Here is a 10,274-nt window from a genome sequence, read left to right as displayed (position 1 = left end):
CGCTTCCCGGACCCCCCATTGGCCTGGAGCAGTGAACGCGGCCAGTGGGAGCCGCGATTGGCCGAACCTGCGGACGTGACAGGTAAACAAACCTGCCCGGCCACCAGGGGGCTTACCCTAGCCAAAGGTTGTCACTCCCTGTATTATAGACTTATAGAAAGAGACCTAAAAACGTTAAAATGTATTACTGGCATGCGAAACCTTAAATTAGAGTCAATAAATGAAGACTCAGCACAGCACTTCTGAAAGGTTGCCGACCCCTGAACTAGGCCAACAGTTCTCAAAATGTGGGTCAGGCCCCCGTTTTAATGGGGTCACCAGGTGTGACGTTATTGACATAAACTGGGACCGTATAGATCATTGTTGCAACCAAGGTCCTGTAGTGGCACGCAAATCTTGTATGAAGGGGGTCAAATGGGGTGTCTAGGACAAGGTTATGGTTTACTGGTTATGATTATGCTGTCTATATGTGTGTATCAGTTTAATAGTTGAAGTTATGAATATTGGCTCTATACTGTCTATATGGCAAACTTATGCTATGCTTCTGGGTGACATCCCAGACAAGCTGAGATTAGCTCTGCCTAGCCTGCTTGATGGCCCATTAAGGACCATCAGCTATACAATGGACCCATTGAGAGAAGGCAGATACGCCTTGTAACTCAGCAAAGTATGCAGGGACTGGCCCATGTGACTCCAGACTCCATTTTGCTGTAATTTTCCACAGTAAGAACAAAGAGGTGTTCTTACACCTGGAAAAGACTATATAAGGCTGATGCCTCATCTCCATCTTGTCTTCAATCCTGCTTCTTACCTCTGGAGGAACTTTGCTACAAACTGAAGCTCTGAACAAAGGACTGAATGACCCATCCCAGCTGGGGATGTATTCCAGAGATTTGATTTGAACCTGCAGTTTATTCCATCGCTGCTGCAAGCCTGAACCAAGAACTTTGCCATTACTGTATGTAATTGATTCCATTTAACCAATTCTAACTCTCATCTCTATCTTTTTCCTTTTATGAATAAACCTTTAGATTTTAGATTCTAAAGGATTGGCAACAGCGTGATTTGTGGGTAAGATCTGACTTGTATATTGACCTGGGTCTGGGGCTTGGTCCTTTGGGATCAGGAGAACCTTTTTCTTTTACTGGGGTATTGGTTTTCATAACCATTTGTCCCCATAACGTGTGGCACTGGTGGTAATACTGGGAAACTGGAGTGTCTAAGGAGATTGCTTGTGAGACTTGCGGTTAGCCAGTGGGATGAGACCGAAGTCCTCCTAGTCTGGCTGGTTTGGTTTGCCTTCGAGGTGGAAAAACCCCAGCCTTGGGCTGTAACTGCCCTGTTTTAGCAATTTGTCCTGAGTTGGCGCTCTCAGTTGGGTTCCGCCAGAACCGCATTGTCACACCAGGGCTGGCGTTAAACTGGCTGGGGCCCAAGGCTGAAGCCTGAGCCCCGCTGCCAGGGACTGAAGCCGAAGCCTGAGCCCCACTGCCTGGGGCTCTCACTTAATCTTCAGCCGTGGGCGGCAGGTTACAGGACCCCAGCTGGGTATGAGGCCCTTGAGCTTTGGCCCCCCCCCTGCCTGGAGTGTCGGGGCTCAGGTGGGCTCAGGCTTCAGTCCCCTCTCTTGGGGTTGTGTAGTAATTTTTGTGAAAAGGGTTGCGGTGCAATGAAGTTTGAGATCCCCTGAACTAAGTTAAACATCCTTATTCAGTTAGACACCCATTGCATCAGATTCCAGGTACGATAGGGAAAATGCGCACCCAGTGTGCTTCACCATTTTAAATGGGAGTGACTAATGTCAGTTTAGTCATATTAATGTAAATTAATATGGATCTTGTTCCCTCACCTTATATGTTAGGGATTCTCATTCAGGTCACAGGATGCATACTGTCATCAGTTCACTGATGTGAATAGGTAATGTGCGTTGTCTGATGCCTTGTCCTGTGTTTGCATTATGCAGGATTAATTTACTGTAGCTGTACAATGACCGGAAATGGAGTACAGGTAATCAGTGTGTGTGTGTAAAATATATATCTGTCAGTATACATGTGTATATACGGAGAATGCCCAAGGATGTAATGAATTATAAAGGTTTTACTTATGAGTACGGGATGGCCATGTGACACCGTTTGCTACGTAACAGGAAAACACTGTGTCCTGCACAAAATGCATATTCAGTGAGACAAGGGCACCTCTAGATCACAGCTTCATTCAGTTAGACACACGCTATCTTCAAACCTCTGAAGAGCTCCACTGACTTCAATGGAACTATTGTTTGCAGTGGTGTTGTAGCCGTTTTGGTCCCAGGATATTAGCAAGACTAGGTACGTGAAGTAATATCTTCATGGGTCACCTTAAGGAAGAATTGCTGGACAAATGTACAATGAAACTAACAATATACCTGAGATACCTCAATGGTATTTTCATCCTCTGAACAGACACCCTGCATTTCCTAATAGATTTCCACCACAACTTCAACGACCACCACCCATCTAACAGATTTTCTCTAGAAGACTCCTGCACTGGCAAAAACTTCCTGGATACCAAGATCAGCTTCAAAAATGGAACCCTACAGACAACTATATACGAGAAACCCACAGATCACTATACTTACCTTCACAGATCCAGTTACCACCCCAAACAAACAAGAAATCTGTTATCTACAGCCAGGCACTCATATACCACAGAATATGCTCTGAGGAGAAAGTCCAGGATACACACCTTAACACACTTAGAACCACCTTCACCAGACAAGGAGGCTTCATCAGAGAAGTAGATCACATCATGGAATGGGCCATCCAAATACCTCAAGAGAACCTGCTTCAATACAGGAAAAAAATCCCGCTGACCACACACCCCTAGTTGTCACATACCACGCCACACTGGAACACATATGGCATATCATTAAACAATTACAACCAATACTCAATGGGGACTATATCCTGAAATAAAACTTTCCTGAATCCCCTCTTCTGTCCTTCAAACAACTCCTTAACGTCACCAAGTTCATCATCAAAAGCAAGCTCTCACAGCCCATGACACACCAATTCAAACTGGCACCAGACCCTGCCAGAACAACAGATGCAAAACCTGCAGCCATGTCTCTGCTGCTACACTGATCAATAACCCCCACAACACACTTTTCAAGATCCATGGGTCCTAAACATGCCTATCACCACATGTGGTGTACCTCATCCAGTGCACTAAATGCCCCGGTAACAGCTATTGAGTGGAATGAGACTAAGCTCACAAATGAACTCTCACCGAAAAATGATGAAAGACAAAAACACCACATCCCCTGTGAGCAAATACTTTTCACAAAGTGATCAGTCCAGATCTGATCTTTCAGTCCACAACACCTTCAAAAGATAAGCCTGTGAGCTTAAATTCATAACTTTGTTAGATGCTAAAAAACATGGACTTTATAAAGACACTGGATTTATGGCTTATTAGAACAATCTGTAACCCACTAACCCCTCTTTTTTGTCCCATGACTGTAGAGTTGTTAACTGGCCACTTCACCTTGAATGATCTCTTACAGCACGTGTGTAAAATCCTTATGCTAAACAATCTGTTCCCTCTTGTATTTAGCTATGACACTCCGAGTACCCTGCCCAGACCTGAAGAAGAGCTCTGTGTAAGCTCAAAAGCTTTTCTTTCACCAACTGAAGTCAGGCCAATAAAAGTATTGCCTCCTCCACCTTGTCTCTTCAGCGGAACTACTCGCTTACTAAATCAGGGCTTCAATGCACATGAGTAGATCCTGTAGAATGGGACAAACCCTGGGCTCTGTTCTACAGAAGACTCTGCATGTTCCGGGGCACTGTGCTCTCTTTCCAGTGAAGTGGATTGGGTGTATTAACTATGTGGTGCCCTCATATTTAGCTTCACATTGTGTGTTAGCAGAGCAGAGAGAGGGGCATCGCTTTTCTTAGCTACAATCCGAGTGAAATAACTGATGATAAAGATTCTTCAAAGTGAAATCTAAGTAGCCATTAAGTAATATTGTAGATCCAGCATTGCATGGTAAAAATGTCAGGGCCAAAGATTCCTTAGCTGGTTCATCCTTGCAGTCAGTCATATTTTCATAGGTTTCTAGATGTGCCCTCGTGATCTAGGTGAATGTGCGTAATGCAAAGCTTTGTTGCTGGGCCAGAAGGCTCCTATGCATGTTCAGCTCCAGCCATACAATAGTTTTTATTTTCCAATTGTTTTTCCATATGCAAGATGCTAACAAATAATATTCAGATGATTTTTTAAGTATCTCCCAGACATTCAAAACCCTATTCGTTTCAAAATTGCAAGCTCTGTGTGCATTCCCATCCCTTGGAAGAACTACAATGATATGCAAATAGCATGTTATTGTTAATTCCCTAGAATGACAGAGAAAAATATACAAAAAGCTTAATGAATGGAGGAAGAAAGGAAAGTGGTAACTGACATTTCTAGCTAGGGAATATGACAATCAACAGCAGGGCTACCGGCCAAATCCTCCTATAGGCCTGAAAATGCTAAAAGCTTCACTGAATGTAAACAAATGCCATGTTCGGAGGAGAGGAGTCTTAGGGGACAGATCTGTTAACCATCAGTGGGCATGTTTCATCTCACCGCTCATTTCAAGCTAGTTAAAGAGGGCTTTGTGTACCTGCTTACAGACGGGAGCTGGGAATCTGTGGCACAGGAAACCATGGCCTTCCCCCACGGCCTAAAAGTAGATAATATAGATTCTGCCTCTCTCTATAAAATATAATATACACCATATATAAACATAAAATTCTTCAAACACTTTCCCTTAGGCTAGAACTGTGCTATTTATACACAAAGAACAAGGAAAATGTAAACTTCAGGTCAAAAGTGAGGAGAGATTTATTTTTGAGTATCGTGTAAAAGGCAAACTTATCTTTTTATATGAACCTGGAATGGCTTGAAATGCTGCTCAAGACTTTTTTTTTAAGTAAACAGGTTAAATCTCTGAGCTCATACTTTAAAAAATATATATATATACCAGTAATTGAAATATAAGTGGCAAAGTGCTGTTCTAGTAAAGCATTTAACCAGGTACTTAACCTTAAGCATATGCTTAGTCCCCCTGAAGTCAGTGGAACTACTTATGTGCTTAAGTGCTTTGATGGATCCTGGCCTACAACCTCCTAAGCCTTCTCTCAAGGATTTATGCAAAAGGACAAAATTTCACTCTGTGAGCGAAGAGACTTGTCATATATCCTTACCAATCCTGAAATCTATACAAGCTAACAGGCAAGGCACATTATTTAGATGGTTCTGAGATTCTAAAGAAACAAAATAGCCCCAAAACTTTATTATTACACTGTGAAATTTTGCACAGAGCATTGAGGAAGTTAAGTATTGTTCTTATTACTTTAGACAAAGTTGCTAAGTGTTTTGTTTTGAGGTGGTTAAAAATAAGAGTGGGGTTGCAAAATCCAACCCAAGGCAACTCCCAAAAAGTGGTGGCAAATTACAGCATGTGCAACATAGACACTTAAAAACCCGTTTGCATAAAATTGTACGTAGCAGTCCCTCAAATTCAAAAAATGGACCATGCTAAGAAACTGAAAAAAAATATTTAGGGCTGATTCTGATCTCAGTTACACTACTGTGGAGTCCTGATTCTGCAGCTAGGTCTGTGTGACAAATCCCTGCATGCTCATGGGGCCCCAGTGACTTCAGTGTGACTCTATGCAAAGGCCTGATCACAGGAACCCAAATTCATGAGTCAGGAGTAGCTCCACTGAAGTGAATGGAATTAAGTTGCTGTAAAAGCAATTTGAGTGAGATCAGAACCAGGCCCTTAAATGGCAACCTGACAATCACTAAAGTCAGATAGTGCTATCGGAAATCTGGGATATTTGCTTTAATCAGTAATAATTTGTTTTGTAACTAGTGACAATTCATAGTTGGTAAATGTTAATTTAATTGGAGTTTGAAAAGCAAACAGACTCACAGTGTGCTAGCTTGTTAGAGGAAAAAATGTTATTGGCCAAAGTAAAGGTAGGTTTGTAAATGATGCTTGCCACAATGTCAGTCCAAATGAATTTAATTTGCTGTGGCTGTTTGACAATACCAAGAAGGCGCAGTCGGTCACAAAGTCCTTTTTGATTTTTTTTTTTTTCTGACCCAGTAATTTGAGTAGGGTTTCCTTCATAATAGTGCCTTTATCACACAGCAAGCACTATTGAATCCCTCACCGGTAAACCAAGGGACGCCTACAGGGATTTGTTCATCTTCTTTCTTTCTTTTCTCTCGCTCTCTCTTTTTGTATTTATGAAAATAAAATGGTCCTGCTAACTCATTTCTGTGAAACAGGCTTGTCTGTCATACCTGAAGGTGGCATGTTAATTATCACTGACACAATCTGCACTCTGAAACACAATCTACACAAATATTCACCCAACAGCCTGCTTTTTATTTTCCAGCATGAATAAATCATGTGACATTTTTTAATCTTCTCCTTCTTTTTTGCAAAAATTTGTTTGTGGATTAATCGATCTAGTAATTTAAATTAAGGTTCTCAATTATGGCCCAGAATCTCTACTGTTTTACACCTTGATGTAGTAATTTGCCTGTGCTGAGTGGGTGTGAAATTCTGCCAAATTAGAAGAGTGGTATTTTACATCCTCTTTGCTCTCACTTTCCATAGGTGTAAATAACTATACAAAGCATAAGGTAGTGAAGAATGAGGTCTAAATGCATTGGCTTTACATGCAATATCTTCATGCAAAGTAAGCGATACAAAGTCCTATGGCCTGTGTTATACAGGAGTCAGACAAGATGATCACTGTGGTCATTCCTAGTCTTAGAATCTATGAAAATTTAAAATATTGTAAAATACACACTCCACACATGTGATAAATTGTATTTATTGTGAATCTTTGACTGCTTCACCTGTGCTCTGCCCACTTTTCCACAACTAATTCTAACATTCCAAGCCTCTGATCAACTGCAGACATACACCATTTAACAGGAAAAAATCAACGTCACTAAAATTTTCTCTTCTTTCCCCCTTCAGATTTAAACTGTCCTGATGACAACAATAGGATAATTGTCCTGCACCGATAACTGATTGAAGATCTGACATCATGTGATGCTACAGAGCTACAAAGGGGAATTTGATACCATTTCATGGAGTGTTTCCTGGCTTTCCAGTGGGACACAAGTGCTTCTACCAACAGAAGACCAGCAGAACTCTCTGCTTTGGTAGCGGGTGCAATGCCCCAGAATGACTTGCATTTCATGTGCTAAAAAAAAAAAAAGAAAGAAAGAAACAACTTGAGCAGAAATGCGTGTTCTGGGGGAAGGCAAGATTTCAAGCCCGGCAATCTCCTGACTCTGTCAATCATCCAATATTGGTGACTGGGGAGGGAAGACACCAGGTACTAATAAGAATCAGGAGGAACACTGAATCAGATCTAGCCCCATTTATCAGTTAGCAACTGATGTTGTTTGTCACTCAATCATCCCACCAGTCAGAAGGTGAGTTGTAGAGGGCTTGAGGATCCTGCAGTAATCCATGGGGATTGGGGGTTGCCCTTGTCTGTACTGGGATATGGGTGGAGCACTGATAAGTCCCTGCCTGAGAGATCACAAGGAACATGGAAAAGTGTATTTTGTCAGGGCTCACACAGGGAGGGTAGGTGATAAGTGTCCTTCGTGCCAGCAGTAGCGACATGAAAAACCACAAGGCAGGGGCACTGGAACAATTTGTAGAGTGGAGGTGCTGAGAACCATTGAACCAAATTGTAAACCCTGTATATGATGGAAACCACTTCGTGCCAGGGGCTGTGGCAGCATGCCCAGCACCCCAAGTTCCAGCACCTATGGCGAAAGGCACAGTAACTATTCCCCCAGGACTTCTGCTGAAGACCCAAGGCCAGGCTTCAAGATAGGAGATGACATACTTCCCTAGCTTTGTCTTGGAGGTAAAGGTAGTCTGCTTTAACTCAGTACTAAAACCACTGCTCTTCAAAACCAATAGCTAGAGTTTAAGGGACTGAATGTGAGATATGTTGAGGTCCTATGATTCCTAGCCATTTCATGAGAACTACAGGTGCCCAGCAATTCTCACTTCAACAATTGTCTTTTAGCTTAACAGCACTGTTTTTCAAAGGCTAGAAAAGAGATGCCTCACAGCAGAATTTGTCTGAAAACAAACAAGATCTTAGCTCATAAACTCTGTGAAGAATACAGCCCTTGTAAAAAGCAATCCATTCGTGTCTCTGATTGTGAATACACCCTGGCCTTAACCAGAAGACTGTAACCATCACTGGGTGTATCCCATGTTTAAGACCAGTGCAGTGAGTTGGGTAAAATATTGGTCCAGCAAAGGTTCTTATCACTGTTTGATATATCATGTACAGTTAGCTCTGGATTCAGTTTTGTTTATGAAATGTGTCCCTGTTAAAGATTTGTAACACTTGAGAGATCATATTAAAACATAATTGTAACCAATTGTAGGAATACTTCCTTGACTATGGACTTTCTCTTTCTCCAGCTGAAGTCAATGGAGCCTTTTTATTGGCTTCTATTGATGCAGGATTGGGACCTACATTTCTATTATAATTTTTAACAGGCCTCATTAGCATGAATATTGTGCCAGGACCAGTTTCATCTGATGGCTTCATGGTACTTGAATTGAAATGAGCGTGGGCATAATTATTTGTGTGTGCAGCCCAGTGCTCCCACTACAAATAATAATGATAATTAATAAATATTCTGAGGAATCACCTCACTGTGAGCGCTAATGAATTTAGAAATTAGGGGTGGAATCCTGGCCCTAATGAAGTCAATAACAAAGCTGTTGTTGACTTCAATAAAGCCAGGATTTTACCCTGCTTAGAGACCTGAAACAAAATAGAACAAATATTGGAGAATGCATTTTACAATTGGATTAAAAATTACATTTCAACTGATGAAATGATCCTGAAAAGAAATATTTATTGCTGAAGGTCTATATTCTATAGTCCTTTAATACGTTGTAAAAGCTACAAGTGGGTCAAGAAAAGTACTGTATACGCTGGCAAAAAGTAATGAAATGTGTACAAGTAGTTGCTGGCTTTGCTCTGCATACTTTCCAGGCATCTGCTGCTTTAAGTGACCTGTTATTGGAATGTATTATTAAATTATAAATATATATTTAATGAACAGAATAAGTATTCAGAGAATGTCAATCATAACTGTAAGGAAATACCCAGGAGAGAATAGTCAAAATGAAATTACTTGTCCATTGTACGGTAACGCATGTGTGTGGGATACAAAATGTATTATTGAGGTAACACTATACCATAAAACACATGGCTAGCAAAGTCACAGCTTACACTGCTACTGATCTGGCTGAAAGTACATTTAGCAGAGGGCTAGGACATTAAGTGAAGGAAGTTTAGGATCTTAAATAAGCCAATGTTCCAATTTAGCATTTTCCATTCCAAGAATGTCAATTAGAAAAATAAAATCATTGGCCAAACAATAATTACTTTTTATACATTTTTTTCATGTTGAAAAATTCCTGGTGGAAAGACACAGAATTTGTATAGTTTCCATTTTAATACCTACAAACCTGACTTCTTTCTATGTGCACCATTTTGTGCTGAAGTTACCTGGGCTCTCAGAAAAAAACTTGAGAGTTATGGTGCATGGAGTATGCAAAATAAAAAAAATTCCCCTATCGAAGGTCAGTTCTGTCCTCTTTCTAAAATACTTACGCTGACTCCTGAAAGTTGTGTTAAAGGACGTAGCATTTTCTTCAGCTAGGGAAAGATCTGAAAAGGAGTCACTTGGAACCAGTTGGAGTGTTAGGACTTCTACAAAGGGAAATGGAGTAGCACTGGGATTTTAGAATATCAGGAATACACAATAAAATGGGAAGAATTTAGCAAGGGTTTATGGAAGGTTTAACAAAAATAGCAACTTTGAAGGAAAAAGAAAATATAATGAAAGCTGGCAAAAAAACAAACAAACAAATAAAAAAACATTAATTTGATGGTAAAGTTAATTTCCAAGAGACTATTGAAAACATTTTTGAAGGAGTCTGGCTAAAGATAATGTTAGTGCTGGAAACAATCAAGTAGAGATTGAGGTTTTGTTGCTGTTTAGGTTTCATTTTCTTTTCTAAATATTGCACTATTTACAAATGTAACAGATCGATTTGTCAGCTGTGGTGGAGAATCTCATCAAAAAGCATAAACGATTCTTCGGATTATTTCCAATAAGCAATTCTCAATATTTTTTTGTACCTCAGCATCTTGAAGCATAGGATG

The sequence above is a fragment of the Trachemys scripta genome, chromosome 2 (genome assembly GCF_013100865.1).
Source record: "Trachemys scripta elegans isolate TJP31775 chromosome 2, CAS_Tse_1.0, whole genome shotgun sequence".
Lineage (NCBI taxonomy): Eukaryota > Metazoa > Chordata > Testudines > Emydidae > Trachemys > Trachemys scripta.
Note: the sequence above shows the minus strand (reverse complement) of the source record.